At 37.6% G+C, this 21,447-nt stretch overlaps 2 long non-coding RNA genes and 1 other non-coding gene across 3 annotated transcripts; all 3 read right to left on the bottom strand.

Annotated features, from left to right (window-relative positions):
* Positions 1-2,606: 2,606 nt before the first annotated feature.
* LOC103723466 lies at positions 2,607-13,038 on the bottom strand. The gene is made up of 3 exons (XR_606632.4): positions 12,259-13,038; positions 12,015-12,184; positions 2,607-2,840 (listed from the first exon to the last, which is right to left on the bottom strand). It is a non-coding gene; the product is annotated as an uncharacterized LOC103723466 (long non-coding RNA).
* LOC120108288 lies at positions 9,217-9,423 on the bottom strand. The gene has a single exon (XR_005509701.1). It is a non-coding gene; the product is annotated as a small nucleolar RNA snoR127 (small nucleolar RNA).
* Positions 13,039-15,341: 2,303 nt separating the features above from the next.
* LOC113461024 lies at positions 15,342-20,791 on the bottom strand. Its single transcript, XR_003382944.2, has 4 exons — positions 20,339-20,791; positions 16,118-16,218; positions 15,745-15,850; positions 15,342-15,654 (listed from the first exon to the last, which is right to left on the bottom strand). It is a non-coding gene; the product is annotated as an uncharacterized LOC113461024 (long non-coding RNA).
* Between the last annotated feature and the right edge of the window lie 656 nt (positions 20,792-21,447).

Here is a 21,447-nt window from a genome sequence, read left to right as displayed (position 1 = left end):
AATTGGTAAACTCCGTGTTCAAAAGGCTCACCTTGATGTATGAGAGAAAGTGACCTCGGCTAAGTTTTGTTGAACAAGTGGCACACAGCAAAAATGGACCCACCCTTGGTGGTTGTTGTAGTCCTTGGCTGAATGCACGACATCCGCGAATTTAAATGGTCTAAATATGTAATAAAAATCTAGAAATAGATATTTACCCAATTAGGAGCAAGTTTCTCAACCTTAGATTTTCTTATGTGAGAAATATCATCCACTCATATCCTTGGGCCTTGGCGTATCTATTTGGCTCAAGACATGATAGTGTGGACACAATATAATATTCCCCCTGCGCAAGTCATTGTAAGCGGTGCGTGTTAAATGTCTGCATGATCACATATAGTAGCAATGCTTTTCACCCCCTGCAAGCTGCCAATTGCTTGGGTCATGATCACTTCCAAATTTCCAATCAACCCTTACTTTTTCAGCATTCATGCCTCCTCCTCTCTTCTTCTTCTTCTTCTTCTTCTTCTTCTTCTTCTTCTTTTTTCTTTTTTTTTTTTTTTTTTTTTTTTTTTTTTTGTGCGCGCGCTAGTAAAAAGGAGAAGGGGAGGAAGAGGCAAACCCACCCCGCGTAGCAGCTCCTATTGGCCCCCCCATCCTGCCAGGAGAATGTTCGAATGAAGTCAAGTTCTCAGTGGCCAGTACCTCCAGCCCACGGCGCAGCCCCGCGCAGGCCATATCCAGCCCCTGCGCGAGGTTCTGCGCCCACTGCAGCAGCGCGCGGCCGACAGCGCCAGCTCGGTTATCTATCTGGACTCCGGCACGAGTACCACATGTGAGTACGTTACATCTGGCACCACCAAGACTACCAGCAGAGCGATACACCCTTCCAAATTCCGTGTCCGAGTAGGAAGCATTCGGTCTCCACAATTTAATCAACGTCCGAATAGGGAGTATCCGGTCTCCACAATGACAGTAAAGCCACACTTTCACTGAGCTACCATCTCAATGACACATGCCTCCTTTGTTCAACGTCAATATAAGTTCCCAATCCTTCCAGCTTTCTTCTTTTTTTTTTTTTCCTCTCTTCCCTCGGCATCAGTGGCTAAGAGGAACTCTTAAGTAAAAGGCCATTTGGTTGACGTGGATGGATGGTATCTACTCGTATCTTTTGGAGACAAAAGAAAAGAGTTCGATTTTCTTAATGACCTGCCAAAGTCTCAGGTCATTGTGAAAGGTTGGAAGCACGTAAATAAAGAGAGATTGAGAATTAAAAGCTGGGTTTGGCTTGGACCCGAAAGTTCAGTAAAAGATACAGAGCACGCGACGTAAGACGTGGAAAAGTGGAGGACAAGAGAGAGAGAGAGAGAGAGAGAGAGAGCTTGCCATCTCGTCTGACCTCTGAGACATAGTTTTGGCCTTTGGTGATGATGGCGTCACTTGTGACGATTTAAAATCAATCATGGAGCCGTTGGAACGGGGAACGGAGCTGCGTGGAAAGAGATGGCTTTTTTTTCTTTTTTTTTTTTTTTTTGCTACAGAACAAGAAAGAGATGGTGCTGGGCACAAAAGAAAAGGAGCGCCACAACATTGTGGTCCATGGAATGCAATATTGCCAATACTTGTCTCATCTTTCAGGTTTTATCCCCCATGAAGAATTCCCCATGATTTTTTTTTTATATAGAAGAATTACTCAGGAAGTGCTGCTACTGAAATCAGTTTATAAAAGCTAAATATGTAATAGCTGATTATGACGCAATCTTTTTTTACCAACATGATATCAAGAATTTGGGGAACGGAACGGAAACTTCAGGAAAGAGATACGAATGTCGTACTGTTAAATTATTGATGCAATACTCGAGTCATCTATGAATTTCGCTTTTAGGTATGTTTGGTTGGAAGAAAATTTATGTTTTTGTTTTAGAAAGAAAGAAAAAAATTCTGAAGATACAGTGATACATTATTTAACTTATTAATTTTTATTAAAAGAAGTAACCAAAAAGTAGATTTTTAAAAAGAGAGTTTTTTTTGTGCCATTCTCATTATAACCAAACATATCCTTGATTGGCAGACCCAGACTTCTATTCAATCTTATTTGAATGTAGCAAATCTTCAATAATATTTAGACCACCCTTGGATAGAGACCCTAAATTGAACCTAGAGTCCAAGTCAATTGTGGACCCTGCAGAAGTGGCATCAGTCTTGTTTAGATACAAATGGCAGCCCTAAAGCTTTAAGTTTAGGCTGACATGAACCTAATCCATCAATAAAGTGCGTTGCACCTGTGCCTGAATCTCAGACATTAGGGCTATTCAGGTCAATCTAAGTCAAGCTCTCAAGTCTCAAGCTAGTTGGTTGCACCTGAGTTCTTCAAATATTAGATGTAAGGTCTATTTGGATTAATAATCCATATCAAGCCAGAATAAGAGCCAATATGAACCAGTTGCAGTCTACCGCTTGATTGTTCCCGGTTAGAAAATGCATCCTTCTCGCAACAATTTACATAGATGAATCATGCACGCATAGATCCTAATTTTATTAAGTTTTATTGGTTCATCGATTATTTAGAATGGAAAGTAATAAAGTTATCATTTATCTTCAAAAAAATCTTCAATTACTTGAAATAATTTTAGATATGCACCACAAATTAGAAATAAAGGTCAGAGCAACAATTTTCTAAACCATTGGAGTGAGAGGTTGTTAAACAGCCCAGTCAGATACAAGTCTTCAAAAGAGAATCAGAATGAAGATATAACAGCAAACAGAGGAAGCATCTTTCCCCCCTAGGTCTAAATGCCAGGAATGTCTCAGGCAGCACTCCTCCAGATTATACCTACATCATTGTTTTGGCAAAAAGATGCCTGCAAAAAGAAAATTATAAACTTGTTAGACCATACATCCCAATGACTGAATGACTCACCAACAGTTTCATAAGTTATTTGCGACAATCTATGACATCTGTGAACTATTAACATAACTAATGCTATTTGCTGTACTTGTTGTATCTATATTTATGTCAAGAGGATACTGAATTGCCAACTAAAACATCTTTTGCTTTTTAGTGCAAGCATAGTAAGTGAAGACAACCTGAGAGGCTGTGCAAGCGAAATGCATCATAGATTAGAACTAGCTTAAAGAATTTGTGGCGACACATACAGGCAAGTTGGATATGCATCAAACACTCTAAATACTCGTCAATTCTTCATGGTTTCTAAGACTGGTGGACTAGACCTATGAAAAACTTGCAACCACCTTTTAAATTTATGGAAGCATCAATAAGTTATAATATGACCACAATGTACAATATGATAGTTTATCCTAACCTTTCCTAGACCCTGCAGTGGCAGAAGCCTCATACGATAGAACACTCTTTTTTTTTTTATGATTAGAAATACACGATACCTCTCTGAGATACCATGGATGCATACCAAAGATCCATGAGGAGAAAGTGTGATCTCCAAGCCAAGAGAATATAAACAGTGACCTTGCTCTGAAGAAAATGGTTCATGAAATCAACAATTGATAAGTTTCATGGTAAGTATTTCATCAGATGTGGGCATATTGAAGAAGTTTACCAACATCAGGAAGAAACATGAGGTGAAGATCTATTGTTCTAACTACAACTCCTTTAGATTGCAATCTTTCACCACAGCTATAATAACAAAATTTCAGCCTATCCTAGAGGTCAAGCAAAAGGATACTTCTGAATGTAGCAGAAAAAGGATACCTCTTTAAATAGTTCTAATAGGAAGGTGAGTGTGGTGGAAGTAGTTTCTAACATAATAAGGTACCAGAACGGCTCTCCGTTCAGGAGGTTTTGGTTTTGCTAGCAAATGGATGAGTAGAATTAGAGGCATCAGACATGTCTAAAGTTATTATAGCTCATGAACCAGCCTCTAAATCCCTCATAAAATGAGGTATAGAGTATGTAGGAAAGTCCCTGCTTGGATAATTTGATGATCAGCCATCTCTCATTATAAATAATCAATTTACTCTCCCTCTCTGAGAGTGTGTGTATACCTATCTCTGTCAGACATACAATAATTATATTATTGTGTCATGCAGTGTCCTCAGCTGCTTGAAAGGCATTTGAAGTGACTGGTTGTTTGAGAGGACTGAAGAATAATGTCAAGGCCTATGCCAGTAAACCATTATGGAATGGAAATAAATTAATGTCAATGATGCCAAATTCTCAGAAACAGCATTAGAATATATCTAGGTTGACATGCACATTTCCACACTAGCATCAAATTGACCAAAAAACTGACACTAGGACCAGTGTCAGGATAAACAAAGAGCAAGTAAGTCTGTTAAAATTCAATAGAGTTTCGAGTAATGAACACAAATTATGCAAGTTCAGTCAGCTAAAATTTCCATGATGTTCACCTTGCACAAAACCAAAAGTAGAATGAAGAAACTGAGGAACACACAGTCATTACTTCTAAATAAACCTTGAAAGGTAGCAAAGACTATGATAACTAGTCAGTTATAAGAATGAAATTCATACTTAGAAACCCCACATACTTTAATTGCAAAGAAGAAAAGTTCACTGTTTAAACATTTTCACGTTGATTCTTTGTTAGTATCACATGGTTGGTTGATTCGTACTTGCTCTGAATAGAAACTAGGGCATGCTCACAAACTGCTTTGGAGAAACAAGGGAGCAAGGACTGGAAAGTAAAAGCCGGCAACCCTCATCCTCAACCTGCCAAGTTGCCTGAAACAGGTGGAGATAAAAGAAAAAAAAAAAAAAAACTGGGTCTGGGTCAGTTTTACTGACCTGCTAAATTTTGGGTCTATATGAACCAACCTTATCCTTGAGAAGGTTGTCATATGTTGGGGAGAGAGGGGGTTGATCAAATGCTTAGCAAGGTTGGTACGTCTTTGACTCATCCTAACTAGATCAAATTGGAAATGGGTCTGGACCGGGCAGATTCTGACCTGACCAGCATACATTGTCATCCCTATATGTAGGTTCTAAGTTTTTATATATGTATGTGTGTGTGTGTGTATACATTTTGTAAACATCAACATAAGGGTTGAGAACAGAAGATTGCATTTTCAGTTACCTTGATTCTAGTAATTTCCTTGGTCAAGTAAAATCTCCTCTATGTTTCCATCTATGTTAAAGAGCCCACCAAAATTGTACCATTCATGCTGTGGAGGATTTGCTTCTACGATTACCAAGGTCTCCTGGCCTTTGCCAAGATCACCATCACATTTTTATTCCAGTCACTTTATCCTCTTCTGTTGCATTGCTAAAGGTCATCTAGCCTGCTCAACTTTAACCTTGCACCCTTAAGTGATCCTAAACTACAATGCACCTAAAACACTCTCCGACTCATCTTTCAATCAATTACTGCCTTGCTTTCCAATCCATATACGATTGTATATCATTGAATTCCATACTACAGTCATCATTCAAAACTCAACTGCAGGAATGTGTATGTAAATTGACATTATTGCTCATATAAACTTCCCATTTTCTATCGCTAGTCTTGCCATTTTGCATCAATTCAAATTTAACATAACCCTCGCATCACACACACACCGAGCAAAATCTCCATGCTGGAATTGAGGAAGCCAGTCTCAACCCTGCCAAGAAACAATGACTAAATATTGTTTCAATTACATGCAACATCCTCAATGTAAACACCGGAAATGATTGAAGGATCACATATTGTATTGGAAAAAGCTAAAAGCCCAGACACAACCAGAAGACATACTACAAATGATCATCCACTAGTGTCTGTTAGTTACAGGTAAATCCTCCTTGTAAATACGAAAATAATGATCACATTGTACAGGAAAAAGATGAAAGCCCATAAGAAATCTTAATCAGATGTACGTCTATTACAAATAATCGTTCAATTTGCTTTTTTCTGAAGTCAATGTAAAACAGGAAATGGGCCAGGATTGTTTTCTTTCCTTTCCACAATTGTATCTAATCCTCTAATGAAGACTTCCTTCTAACCATACCTGGTTAATTACATGCAAAAGCAACAAAAAAGGTGAAGCAATCTTCCACATATGTTGATCATGTAGCAAAGAAAATAACCTCTAAGCATGGCTTTTCTTCTTCTTGAATTCTTATCAGCCATGCCCATGCCCTCCTCCAGTTAATCATTCCATGGATGGTAAAAATCAAAAAGTGATACTCACATTATGCCTGCTATTTAAAAGCTAGCTCATAAAGAAAGGGTCTCAGTCTTCCATAAGATGATAAATTATCTTCAAGACAATACTGTCCTTCAAATATGTGGAGTAAATACATTAACTTGAATTGAGGCATGGAAATTAATACCTCTCCTACCACTGCCTTTCCACCAGCTCCACTCCTTGCCACAACTGCCTTCACTGCTTCCATTACCCTGACCATGTACAGTCCCTTTAGACCACTCAATTCCACCGTTCTCTCTACCTCTTTCCCTTATATTGCCTACACCAGGTGGTCTTCTATGCGGAAGCAACTCCAGATATAATATTCTATTAGAATCAACTTCCTACATGGCAGAAAATGCAGGTTCAAAGATGAATTTGCAAATAACACTGTGACAGTTTGTTCATCTAGTCCATGTCATTAAATGCTAACAGGCATCTCTGTACGGAAAGAATACAACAAATCATATTCCTGAATCAGTAAACAGCTCAGATGCTCAAAAAATGAAAGGACTTAGATGGAAAAAGATCTTGCTAAAAGATGTTAAATAACTACCTCTAATATATCTATTATATTATAGCACCCTCACCTGACAGCAAATGAATCCATTTTTTGCACTACTGACAATTGCTCTATAAACTTATGATGCAATAATGCTTTCGAATAATTTGTGGCGATAACCTAAAAATAGATTTTAGTACTTAATTGAGCAGCTCTTTGTGGCCCCCTCTTGGACCTTATCAATACCGCGAATAGCAAACAATTGTCAAGAACCGCTCAAGAACAACTAATGAACAATTTTTAGAAAGAGGCAGAATTATTATTTTGCAACATAAAAAGGTATAACGACTCAGACCTCACCCAAAAAGACTAGCTGGAAGATATTATTTAAACTCCTTAGCCTTGTATATTACTCAAGATCTCCCCAGCACACAACCAATGTGGGACTAAACATATGCTCGAGCAAGTCCTCACATACTCCCTCGGTTTAAAACGTAGGATTCTCACTAGGCTAAGAATCCAAATCCAATTGCAAACGTCACGATCGGCCTATGGTCACCCCCGAAAGGGTTCGTATCGTAGCGTCCCCTAATCACACATGGGCCATAAGCCGCATCCACTCAAATTATATTTGTAAGCTTAAAACTGATTATGGGACTCAAAAACATCAATCATATCAAAGTTTAGATCTAATGGTAGGAAGGAGGCTCATTATCAAATATATAGATTTTGAGATTTATTTCAAGACTTGAGAGCACAAAACTTGAATTCGAAAACATGGCGAAGTTACTTACAAGGAAAATCATAGAATTTGGCAAGGACCATGCAGCTTAAAACTCGAAGACCATGAATGAGCTGAAAATGGACTAAGAGATTCAAATGAAACACTAAACAAAAAGAAACTAAATTTCAAATCCATGAAGAAAGTTACTTACCTATGTTGCAAAAGGAAACCAAGAAAATTCTTGCCAAGTTTTGCTTCATCATTGTCATCATTGTCATCATTGTCATCATCCTCATCTTCATCCTTATCATTTCAGTAAATGTCCTCTTTTTTTATTTTCATTTCTATTTCCATTTACTTAAGACGTTACATGTAAGCAAAGAAGCACCTACTACTTAAATTCAAGAAAAATATTTAAAAATTCCAATTCCTCGAGAACAAAAAGTTGATTTCCCAACTTTAGCTCAAATCCTTATTTTTTTCGCTCTGAGTCAAAATTGTATCTTTTAAATGCAATGGTATTTGTCAAACCTTAAGGTTTCATAAATCCTTTCATGCATAAGCATTACCAAAACCTGGAAAATCCTGATTTTTGGTTCCGAGTCAAAATTGTCTTTTAAATGCAACTGTGTTTGTCAAACATTAAGTTTCATAAGTTCTTTTATACATAAGCATTACTAAAACCCAAAAATCTAGTTAGAAAAGTCATATATATTAGTCTTCAAAGCATGTCATCTAAGACGATGCTTGACAACACTTAGTACCTTAGCAAAAGGGTTCATTTTCATATTTTGTACGCATCCATTACATATTTAGTTTCCTATGTATAGACTAGGGTCATTACGTTCTACCCCCTCACCAAGTTTACATCCTCATGGTCCCAAGTGCTTCTTTGGAAAATTATGATGCCGAAAAGCCTTAACTGAAGGAATCATCTTGTTTCGCCATATTTGTTTGTTCATCTACAATATGGATTGGTACTTTACATAGGTCAAATCATCCTCAATCTTATTCAGCCCATAATCTGTAGCATGTGATGGTTTAAGTATTTTATCTTCTTAACACTGATGCAGGGAATACAATATGGGTGCTCCTGAATGACACGTAAGAACATAACTTTATCTGCGTAGATTTGTAAACAAGGATAAGGAAAGGTTTAATACACAATATTGTCAAAAGCTTGGGTTCCTATATGCAAAATGCTCTTAAAATTAACATAATTTGCACCAAGAACTGAGATAGGGGTGTCAAGTAGTCAATGTGTTAAACTATGGGCTTACTTTTATATTATTTTGGACCAGGGGATAGGATCAGACCTGTCCAAAATTTTGGATATGTTTGGATCAGATTCAGCCTGCTGACATGGGATATAGGCCAAACAAAAATTTTGAACGTAGTTTGCACGGGCATCACTTAAAACAAGTTTGGCAGACCTCATGAAGATCAAATCTCGTCCAGTTTTCTCATGATTTTCTGAATAATTTGCCAGGAACATGTTAAATAAGCTGTAATAAAAATAAATAACCATTACTTGAAAATAGTGACAGTTGAAAAAAAAAAGAGAAAAAACATTGAAGACAAAGCGGCAGTTTCAAAATCAAACTTATGCCGGCAACTGTATCAAATTTATGCAGGCAATTGTAACATTATCAACAAGCACCTGTCAATTGTTCCTTAGCAAGTCTTAAACTCCTGAAGTTGTACTTTTCAAACATTAAATTGTTAGAAAAGGGCAAAGTGATGCAGATATTAAATATGCAATCAAATAGTAAAGATAGAATCAAGCTTCCACAAATCCAAATAGAAGGCATGGCGAGAATGCATGTTCAATCTAGGAATTCACTGGAACATATCTGGTCAGCAAGCAACCAATCTCGCTGTTATCATCAGAGATATGCGCTTCCACTGAAGGCATCTAAATGCAAGCTCAAGAAAGTGCTTAGCAAAATTTCCCAAGAAAGGAAATTTCACCAAGAGCACCAATATTAGGGAAAGCTTGTATGAGAAAGCCTGCAGGAGCACATAGATGTCTGATTTGGCTAATTTCGCATCATTCCAGATGGGACCTTGTTTAAAAATAGAACACGCTTTTCAAATGCTCGAGCATTCTGAAAGTTTACCGCCTGAAAATGACTTATTTCATTTCATCATCTGAAAAGGCAATGCCTTTACTTCCTTTCTAGGAGAAAAAACTTAAATTCAAGATAAGAGAGAGCAGGATAACAACAAGAGAAAAAGCCATTAAGATGATTGGAGCACTTGGCACATGAATGATTTTCTTTTTTATAATTTTTTTTTGAAGATATACATATGAGGGGTGGGGGGGCAGGGGAGGAGAATCATGTAAAACTAAAACAACTCTTGAAGTATTATGCTCAGAAGTGGAACTACTTTAATCAGTTAGTTTTGTGGCACATCTGACTAGGCAGTCATCATACCTTCTTCGAGATGGCTTGGAGCTGGACTTGGTGAAAATGCTCTCAAAACAGAAGTACACTGCTATATTAGTTTTGTAACTTTTTCTATTTTATCAATTAGTTTATCAGGCCATTCTTGCTCAAGTTGGATATATTGCTGACACGTGCTTAAGCAGTAACATGGTCCCTGTAAGATGCAATCCCACTCAGTCTGTTGCCACAACTACTTTGGTTAAAGTTGTGTTGACTAAGTAACACCAACACATGCCTCAGCTATCAGTAATTATTGTTGGTATGATTATTACAATCTCTAAGTAATTATTCTGGTCATATTGTATAAATCAAATTTTGAGGGCAAAAAGAGAGTACATGCACATACAAACACAGAGTATGAGCATTTTGAGCTAGATGCTTGGTTGAGTAAGAACGGACAATGTTAGAAACCAACAGGTCTGTGAAGCCTAAATGTTGCAAGCACACCCTTTATGATCATAGCATGTGTAATTGGCATGAACAGTGATGAATAAGACTAGTCAAGATTCTCTATAACTAGATGAACAGAATGTTCAAAATTAAATCCATCAAAGCAATGACTAAGGGGCCGAGGAATTTGCTTGGCATGCGATTGTCTAGCAAGACATTACATGTACCTACACTATGTTACTCTCAAAATTATTATGAGCTACCATCTATTTTGATGATGTCATTCCCATCAAATGGGTTTCAAACCATATCAAGATTCAAGGACTATCTGGTGTCAAGCATACTCTACTTAAACCAAAAATAACAATGCAGGTATAAGGCAGTTGTATATCCAATATGAAACATTTCCATATAAAGATTTTTCCTGCAAACCCCACCTGGAACCTGGAGATATTTGCTTGCATTCCCACGCATATATACAGGGGCGGCCCAATACATTTTGGGGCCTAAGGCGAATTCAGTGAGTGAGGCCTTTTATTTTTTAATAATAAAAACATTTAATAAGTACAAAATACTTAAAAAATGATATGGAAATAGATAGCTGTCAAGTACACTATTTCAACAAAGATGCATGAATCTAACAAAGATAGACAAGAAGCCTCTTCAGTTTAATATAATTCTTGAATGGAAGCACGGAAAAGTTCTTACTCTAAAAGAAGGGCCCATGAAACTGATTAAATAACTGAGATAATGCTTGGTAATACTGTTTACCATGTCAAGCAAGAGCAGAATAGGAAAAGGTTATCCCATGGCACTTCATGGTCAAGGTAAAGGAAAGAATTTGTCTAGAAAGGGACTTCTCTATAAGAGAAAGTAGGGGCATTATGAGAAGTAATGTAATTTATTTCATACGTATGAACGGAAACGAGACAGAGGAATGAAGAGCATTTTCGACGCAAGTTCGAATTTGCGACGGTTCACTCCATCTAATTAATAAAAGTCCCATCCTACCATCTCCCCTTCAAGTGAGTACCCAAGCAGCAACTGCAACATCACAGCACAGCAGCAGCCATTCAAACAACACCCCCCCTCCTTTTCTCTCTCTACCACCCAAGAGGGGAGAAGAAACAGAGAGGAGAAAATTAAAAGAATCTCCAACCTCCAAGAAGTCCATCTCCAATCCCCCTATCTTTCTTCCTGATGGCCCAGCTGGATCATGAGTAATGTGAGGGAAGGAAAACCAAGACCAAAACCAAAAAGAGAAGGGATGAAAGATAAGAGTGGCTTCAGACATGTGTATCAACCAACCAAATCCCTCCTCTCTCTTTCTCTCCACCAAAAACAAAACTACTGTCCCCAACTTCCCAAATTGCCCCTCAGCAGGCCAGGAAGCTCTCCACCTCCCTTCCATCAAGGGGGAAGGCTCGTAGCCAGCTCATGTTCCCGTTTTATATAGGGCCTTTGCTTCCTTTTGGTCACGGTCAGACACAGAAAATAGGGCAAGGAACCTCCCTCCCCCCCCCCTCTCTCTCTCACACTCTCTCTCTCTCAATCTCTTTCTCTCCTCTCCTCTTTTTATTGCATCGCAAGTTGGTGCCTTTTTGCCTACTCCCTTCCTTCTGTAGTTATCTTCTCTTTGCCTCCCGGAGGCCTTTCTTTGGGCCGAGGCCTCGGGCTGGCCCTGCATAGATAACATTCAGGCATCCTCCAAAACCTACTGCCATTCTAACAAACACCACAGCATACTAAATTAGGCCCTCATAGAGCAGCATTCAACCCACATGGGATGCAGAAAAGATCAAGATATCACCTTTGAAGTAGAGATAACCTCCGGGAGGTGAATGTCATCCAGGCATCAGAATTTACCAAGTGCCCCTTGTAACTCTCCGCATTCTTCAACCCGGTGAAAAACTACCCATATAGAAAGCGCCACCGAAATAAAACCATGAATTCCAGTCTAAAAGAATAAGACCGTGAACCCTGTAAGATACACTACCATAAGGACGGGAATGAGAGGAAAAAACCCCAAACAACAAGAAAATTAAGGATCTTACCATCGGATGCCCTTGCTCCGTCTTTAGAAAAGAGAAAGGAAGCTTGAAAACAGCATCGAAGGTATAATAGAAAGAAGTCACTAAGAAGGTAAGAAAAGAACCATTTTTTTTCCAATCCGAGATAGAGAGAACCCAAAAATCTAGGGAAACGTCAGCAAGAAATGCACCACTTTTTTTTCCTTTTTTCGTGTGAATTTGTTCCTTCCGAACTCCGACGATGGAACGAGATAAAAAGAGACATTCTTTCGGACGATCAGCGAATCGGAGTTAAAGCGAGGAACCAAAGATCGGATGATTTCGAAGGAGCAGAGGTCGGACAGCCCAAGAATCGGTCGAGACCACCGGAGGAATACGCTAGAGCGATTGGATCTTTCTAGGGTTTGGATCGGGGGATAGCGAAGGAGACGAGGAGATGACGGTGGGTGGTGGCGATCGACGGCGGGGGGAGGCGGGCCCAAAGGTAATCAAAGAGAGGGAGAAAGAAAGATTAACTAATTACATGGTCGCCTATGACCTGTTGGTGGAAGAGCCGATCCTCCTCCGGCTCCGCCGCCGACGATAGACACCACCATCGCCACCGCCGGAGTCGCCACCACTTTGGAACCCTTTGGATCCAAAGAGAAGGCGGTTCGTCGCTTTATTCTCCCTCCCCTCTCTCCCTTCGAATTGGCATTAGGTTTTACAGTTTAAGAGTCGCCGGCGACGGGCGAAGGAATAAAAAAAACGCAGGGCGGTAGGGTTCCAGGACGGAGAATGGGTTTTTTTTTTAACTTCGTATCGAAATATGAGGGGTTAACATGTAATATTCCAAACATCGAAAAAAGTCGGCAAGCAGATACCGACTTCCGTAGGCCGATGAAATTTATTCCAGATACCTGCTCCAACAATAAATTAACTGTAAGCCCCTGCTTCCCCATGAAATCGGCTGAACTTGCCAAACTTATGAATCATGTGTAGGAAAATTATTTAAAGATCCCTGATATAATACTCAATTACTTAAAAGTTCTAGAAGTTATGAGATTCACTCTTTTATGAAAAATTCACCTTTTGCCACAAAAATATTGATTTTATAAGAAAGCTTTTTTCCCCCTTGGGAGGAAAGATGGGAGAGCCCATAATACTGTTAGACCCCAGCACAAGAGGAGGGGTAATCTAAAAGGCAGATAGAGCATTTCCAATTTTGTATATTGCAAGCCTCATTCTTGGGCCTAGGGACAAAATTGTCTAATGATATCAAAACAAGTATCATTCTTAAAAAAAAAAAAATCATTTTTTCTATGAAATTAATGATTAAGTAGATTTTTATACAAAATTCGTAATACCTTTCATTTTTTTCTTTCTTCTTCTTGTAGGTAGTGGTGGTGTTATCTAATGCAAGAAACTTGCAAAATGCAGGATCATAGCATTTTAGCTTGTATTTACATATCAAAATATTTTGAATCCTAAAAAATGGAAACACAAAGCGATCCAAATAACTGAACAATGGGTGCTTCCCCTATATCCCTATTTAATGGAAATCTTAATTGAATAATTTTATAATTTTTTAGTTAGAATTGGAATTAGAAAAATTACCTTTTTGGTGGAAGATGTTAATTCTAAAAACTAAAATTTGAAATAAATAACATGCTAGATAAATTTTAAAATATAATATTCCAAAGCATTGATGATTTTTTTTTTTTCGTGGCATAGGAGTAGATCCACTTTTAAAGTTTAGATTGTGACAATCAATTGCATTTTCCCCTCATGTATACTATATATTTTATTGCATGTTTTCTTTCTTGATATATTAGGATACTGAATTACAGCTTCTTTACTAATATTTGGAGGTTTCCTGCGCTATTTTTCACTTTCGGATATTGATAAGTTAGATAAATAGATAGATTCTTCTTACAAATGTTTGGAGATTTTATTCTTCTTACAAATGTTTGAGTTTTCCAATTAAAATAACAAGAGAGAATTTTTAGATTTACAAATTGATAGAGTTAAACACATTTTATGAGTTCAAAATCTTATTTCCTGATATTCTTTTGCATATTATATTTTTATATTTGAGATTTTATTTTTTTTTTGAACTCTTTTCAGCTATGTTTGATTCATATTTTCTTACTCCCAACTCCCAAGTCTTCTGTCTAATTATCTCATTCTGGCTGTCGAGCTTGTGGTTATGCAGTGGAGATAGAGCTGATCATGGCCCACCCAGCCCGCCCAGACCAGCCCGAAATTTAATGGGCATGGATACTAAATACAGGCCTGAGAATCTAAAACTCAGGCCGAGCTTGGAGTATATTTACTAAATAACACGAGTAAAGGAAGACACCTAAATGAAATCGAGAATCACAACAATCCATTCTAGACTTTTGCCTGCATCACAGCCCTGGAAGGATCTGTTCAGGAAAAGATTTTTGAACACTTACGTTTCTCAGATATCCTTGAGGACTTTGAGATTTGGAGCATGTTCAAGGCTTCAATGTTCTCATGGAAAATACCAAAGAAATACAGAAGCCCATTGTCTTGCAAGAAGGTGAATTTTTCTGATGGTCCATGTCAGCCCTGAGTTGTCTGAGTCACTGGAGCCACATTCTCTTCATCAAGGAAGCCAGCTAAATAAAATTTCACTGCAAAACTGGAATATATCATCTTTCAAAAGAAACATAAACAACTTGATATAAATAAAAGAGTGTATTTGAGGCATGGAAATGATGAACTGAGCTGGCTAATGAGGCTGCAAAACTTCAAACAAAAGACAAAGCAGTCTACTTCCTCAATTATTCATGAACAGCTGGAATGCTGTGCTGCTTGTGTTGCACCTTAAAAGCTTTCCCCAGAGTGCCATGCCGTGATTGCACAGAGGCTGATGGTTCCCATAGTATGAGTGGCAATCAATCCATCTTCAGAATTTAGAGAGAAAAAAAAGAATAACCTTTTTATGTTTCAACTAATAATACTGATACAGATACAAGAAAGCATAAACATCACCCACAACAAGAACACAAATCTTGAATACAGGGCAACAAAAACCACCAGTGTCTCCAGGGGTGGAAAACAGATGCCAGACCAGAAATCACTCCACTTTTAATCTGCAAAGACATAAATTTTCATGTTAATATTATGCAAGAAGTGTGCAAATGCCACTGATAGGAAGCCCCTGAGACAGGTTTTAAACATTCTTCATATTACACAGAGGAAGTGATTACTCAATATAACATTATTGGGAAGAAATGGAGATCCGCATGTCTTGAGGTTACCTCTTGATACATGGAAATTGGTTCAACTCTACTCCCGTGGGAGAGAGATTCTCATATTAGGTCTTCTGTTCAATCCACCATCCAATAACATGTCACTTTTCAGATTTTACAAGTTCCCAACAAGCACATTATTGGTTGTTTAAGAAGTACCCTGTACCACAAAAATTAAATGCCCTGCAGACCTGATTTAAAGTGCAAGCCCATGGTAATGAGCTCATTCTGAAATATCATTTTCACTTACACTTGTGCACTGTGCTCTAGTGGTCATCTATTTATAGCTATATCAGAAACATAGTTCAAGGAAGGAAATTTTGATAATCTCAGCTGCTGAGTGCATGTTACCATAGCTGCAACATGAAAAATAACTTGGAACTAAAATCTCAGAACAGACAGAAACAAAAGGAAAAAAAACATTCTTTTCTTTACCAGTAAATAAAGCAACTGCATACTTTGTTAAATGGGTTCATGAAAGCAGATTGCTTCTGACCCATTAACGGTCAAGGAGGATGCTCCCATCTTTGAGGCCGTAGGTTCAAATTTAGTTTGCTCTTATAAGAGTGCTTACAAGAATGTAATTGTCAGGTAACTACCAGATGTAGTCGGCAAATTCTAACCTTGCATTGTGAATACTGATCAAGTCTGCCAGGTGACGCATGGTGGGCCTACCATGAGGACAATTCCAGGGGGACTTGAGGTCCGCCAAATCATGAAGTATCTGAAGAAAAAATGATGATGACGGAAAGTAACCTAGATAAGTATCTACTCACTTAAACAATTATATAATAAAACTTGTGGACTCATAGAAATCAAACACAAATATTGGCTTCATAGAAACACTAAAAAGATAAATGTCATTCATATGCCATATACATGTAAATAGGTTCAGTTTAATTAATTCATTTACATCACGTGGTTTATTGCAGAATAAAATACAGAAAAGTTGGTAGCATATTGATGGAAAATATAAGTCTTCTCACTGTTACTGGGGCTTAAAATGCTTATCTGAGTCCTGAAATTCTGCCAATATGTCTATTGGATTCTGAAAGTTATACTGAACATATTGTCCTGATTTATATTCAAATGAGTAGTAGTCCAAAGATTTTCAAGAAAACTTTTTCTCCTGGTTTACACAAACACCTCCAAGTACTAAAATGCTCCTTTGGGTAATGATGCAGGATATTAAGCTGTTGTATTGCAAATGACATGATCTTAAGTAATCAGAAAAACTTGTAACAAATAAAAGGAAGAGGGGTTGTCAAATGGCCTCAGCATGTAAATGTGACGAAAAAAAACATGAAACTTTTGTCTCAGGTGATTAAATAAACTTCCTCTTACATCTGGATGTTGTTTTATTCCTCATAACTTGATAAGAAAACGGGATTACTTTTACACCAGAATTAGTATTGCCGCATGGATGAAGGAATATATAGCTTCCATGGTGAACCTCAAGAATTCTTTAATGTGTGAAAGCACTTCACAAAAGGCCCCTTGAAGTTGTAGAAATTTGTCAAAACGTGTCAATATGTTCACATACACAGGTGTGTGTGACAATACCTAATCAAGATCACCTCATGCATAAAGACTATACCCCTATATTAATAACATGGAAATTTGCTAACTGTATAATCTTTCAGGAAGCACTCCATAGCGGACAAAAGAGAATGACAGAGAGAACTACTTTTTTCTGTAAAATAAGATCCATCAACCTCTAACGTGTCCAAGCATCCAACACCCTCAGATTCTATAGAATTTTGTCTAAGTGAAACATTTTTGTATGTGAATAGACCAATTTGTACCCATCCAACGTTACCTTGGAAGAAGTATTTTAAATATAGTTTTACAGTATATCACCATCCGCACCATAGTTTGCCATATCGGCCCGAGTTGGGCGGTACGGGTGCCGTACTGGTTCGACACCGGTATCCGGTACGGATGCCGTACGTCTGTACCGGTTCGGTACCAGTATCCGGTACGGGTGCCGTACCGACACTGGATATGCCAAAAAGACTCCATACCGTACTGTTCCATACCGTACCGTTAGTGTTAATGTAACACCGGTATGGGTCCGATACCGAGACAGCAAACCTGGATCTACATAGCCATGACACCCTTTGCAGCATCTGTTCTACATAATCCAAAAACTAGGAAAGACCCACCAATTATCCATATATGGCAAGAAATTAAATGTCTCAATGTGACCCTATGCTTAAGTGCCTAACGCAGCTGTACGTAATCAATGATCAACATCATTGCATAAAAGAGCTTGCAACTCGCCCTTTAACTTTGAAACAGGCCAACATACATTCTGCATTTTATTATCTATTTCTGAAGCATCATGGAGCAACTCTTCCAATCCAGCCATGCAAGTTATGACAAATAAGGTCTTAATTTTATATTATCAATTTAATGCACGCGCTACTATAAGAATCATTTTCTCAAGGAGATGCATCAATGCTCCACATATTAATTTTTGATTTTTCCTCCAATACCTTTAGCATTCTAATTTTTGAATTCACAAACTATTTACATTGTATAGTACCCATCATCTAAGTCACTGGGTAGTTTGTTGAAATCCGAGCTAGTTAAGGGTGGTGCAAACAATGCAGGTGGCTCACCTTGAGTCAATATTAGCCTTGTACGGATGTGAACATGGAGAAGGCATGCCTAGGGATAAAGATAGTACTGCAACTTTTTTTAGAAGGCTGATCCATTCTTTGCAAATCCACTTCAAATGTATTGCTGATCATGTAGGAAATGTTCAGAAGGCAGAAAAACCAGATTATGAACAACAAGTGATGCAGCCACCACCTCTGATGTCATAAGAATAAAGAAGATCATGTTTCAAGGATGTCTCAAGCATCTTCCTAAGAGATTAAAAATATGCTCTAAACATTATCAGTTGAGGGTGAGCCTTGGCGCAACAATAAGATTGCTCGATTGTGAGTTGGGTGTCACGAGTTCGAAATATAAAAACAGCCTCTCCGCAAATGAGGGTAAGGTTGCGGGCGGGAACCTTATTCACTGAGTTGCCCTTTCATTAAAAAAAAAATCATTTTTTCACGCATTTTACACTAGACAATCATTGAACCAATCTTACTATATTGCTGAAACACTTTGCTTTGGAAAATAAGGAGTCCACTCAGAAGAATTCTAGTTCATCTGATTTGCAGCAAATTCCAGGTCAAGGTTTGACCATGTGACCAAGAAAGATCATGAATATCTGTTAGTTATGCCAACACACCTAGATTTTTTTATTTGGTTTATTATATCATTTAGCTCTGGAAAAATCAATCTTGGCATGAAATAGTTAGCTATCCATGTTCAGAGATACTGTTCTCCATTGCTGGTCATGTAACATGAGGAGTGGTGCTATTCAAAGAGCTACAGTTCTATTATTATAATGAAATTTTGACAACTCAAAAAGTGATGGGAAGCAGGACATTGGACCAATTTAAGTTAATTTTATTTAATATCAGAATGATCTTCAAATTAATCAGCAGATGGTTGGCACAAGTTGGCAATGATCAGTTTGTGCAAAATTTTGCTCTAAGTGCCATGTAAATCTATCCTACTTTGAGCACCTTACAAATTATCATACCAATTTTATTTGAACCATTGATTGATTTAATGCCCTCAGCACAGCCTTCTGAAATTTCTTGAATTGAGATGCTTTTCCCTCTTTCTATCTACTTAATTACATGCTATCCTCTTCGATCAGAATCTGTTAATCACTCTTTCTTCAACTATCAGTTTGGAAGTAACAAGCTAGGACAGGAACAAGACAAGAAAGGGGAAAAAAAAGGAGAATGTCATGTTTACCAGAGTCAAGTGAAGTGAATTGGCTCTGGAGTCAGAGCAAGATTTGAAATACTGAGTGGCTTGGCACATACCTCCGTACGTACTATACTGAGGCATCCTCAGTACAAGGAAACTCAATTTGGTACAGGGAGGCATGATTCAGATGAAAATCATCGGAACCGTCTCGCCAACCAATCAAACTGAGGGTGCATCTAGTGGTTTTAAGGCGGACTGTGGTTGGTTCACCCAGAACCGCTTACAAAGAGTGGTATGCCTGGATGCTGCTCAAGAAGTGGGTGAAAGGGTGATTCTTTCCTGTTTTCGACTATTTAAAGGTGAAAAATGAGAGGAATTTGGGGCAAACTGCTTGAAGGATTTTTATATTGTGCGAGAAATTCATTTGAACTAGGTAATTTTTTTCCCATTCCTTTTTCTAAAAGTGCCATCACTAAGCAAATATGTGTTGATTGACAGGACTAGAGAAAAACTCCATGAAATTTTGATTTGAATCTTACTTGATCTGTGGATTCATATCCTAGAGCATGAGAGGACGATCAAAATTAATAAATTTTGAGGTTTTGGTGGATCCTTTTAAACTTGTATGAAAATTAGAGTAAATTCAAAAATAACCCAAGCAATTGATACTTGTTTAGGATGATTTTCATATATGCTGTCAAGAACGGTTCTACCTACACTCCCACTGGAAAAACTGTTTTCAGGCTATTGATTTTGAATGATTTTGGATGGCAGGTGCTGCTCTAGTTAAATGATATTATGAACATGTTCTTTTTAGTAACTTGCATTTCTAATTTTAATATATATCAATGTATTTTAGCTTGCAAGCATATTTCTATGTATGTTAACGACTTCAGCGCACATAGAAAACCATGATGAGGGCACTTAACTCAATTTTCCAAGAATATTTCTTGCAACAAATATATATTTAGATAAAAAAAACATGATAAAAAAACCAAAGTTAAGAGTTTGGAGGCTAAAAAAGGCTGTAACGAGGGTAGTTGAGGGATATCTATGTGTACCTATTGATACCCTTTAGTAAGATCCTTGATATGATGCATACCCTATCTACCGTTGTTCAATACCGCATTGATTCTCCATATTTTAAACCTTGAGTGGGAGTGAAAGCATGTTTTGAATGGGCCTTGACTCTATTATTCTGCAACCTCTGGCTTCTAAGTTCAAAACAGAAAACAGCTCGCTTTTGAACATTTGCAGACTTGGTAGTTGTTTAAGGCATTTGCCTCATCATAAATTATATAGATGCTACATCCTGCACATATGATAAAAAATGTTTGTGATGTTTAAAGTTGTTACAGTTAGATGAAATTATACATCTTCCAGGATTGAACGAAGAAACCTTAAGGGCTGTTCAGAAAAAAACTATCTCATTCAAGAAAGAAAAGATGGATTACAATTTACCACCATTTTCTTTACTGAAGAACCTAGGTTGTCGAAAAACAGAAATCCTTAGCCTTCATAAGTTCTGATTTAAAAAAAGACCTTGTGGTCAATTTACTTCGTACTAGAAGGGATACAACACAATCATGATCATCGATATCCCAGATAATTAGAAAATAGACAAGGCTGCTCAAGAATGAAAAACGGGAAAAGAAAAAATGGGAAACTGTTAAGAGATAGCCAACAGTAGCAAAAGCATATCCAATTGACATAACATGAAATTCAACCAACTCATTGTTAAACTCAACATCCTTGCACTGCATGAAACCAATTTGTTTTAGAAGAATAAAAAAGCAGATGATATCAACAATAAAGGATTTAAATACTAGATCATCAGTCAATTACTCAAATGTAGAAGACAAATGTAGAAGACACGACACAAGTCAGTCAGGGTTATCTGAAAAAGTTCCTCGAGGATTTTAATATGTCCAGGATCGAGTTGATTTTACTAAACATATAGTTGGGTGGTCAATTTTAATAGCTTATGTTGATTTTGTAGTTAAAAGATCAGCAAAGTCCCATTTGTCCACTGCAGGAACAACTGTTCATGGTCATTATGGAGGAATCCCTTAGAAATAGATACATCAATTAGTTAAACTGAATATTGATATGATGCATATTCTTTCAAAAGAGGAATATATCTTAGAGCTCTGTTAAATTGAATCAATAC

The sequence above is a fragment of the Phoenix dactylifera genome, unplaced genomic scaffold, assembly GCF_009389715.1.
Source record: "Phoenix dactylifera cultivar Barhee BC4 unplaced genomic scaffold, palm_55x_up_171113_PBpolish2nd_filt_p 001257F, whole genome shotgun sequence".
NCBI classification, from domain to species: domain Eukaryota; kingdom Viridiplantae; phylum Streptophyta; class Magnoliopsida; order Arecales; family Arecaceae; genus Phoenix; species Phoenix dactylifera.
The sequence above is the reverse complement of the archived record's forward strand: the minus strand, read 5'-3'. Positions and strand labels throughout refer to the sequence as shown.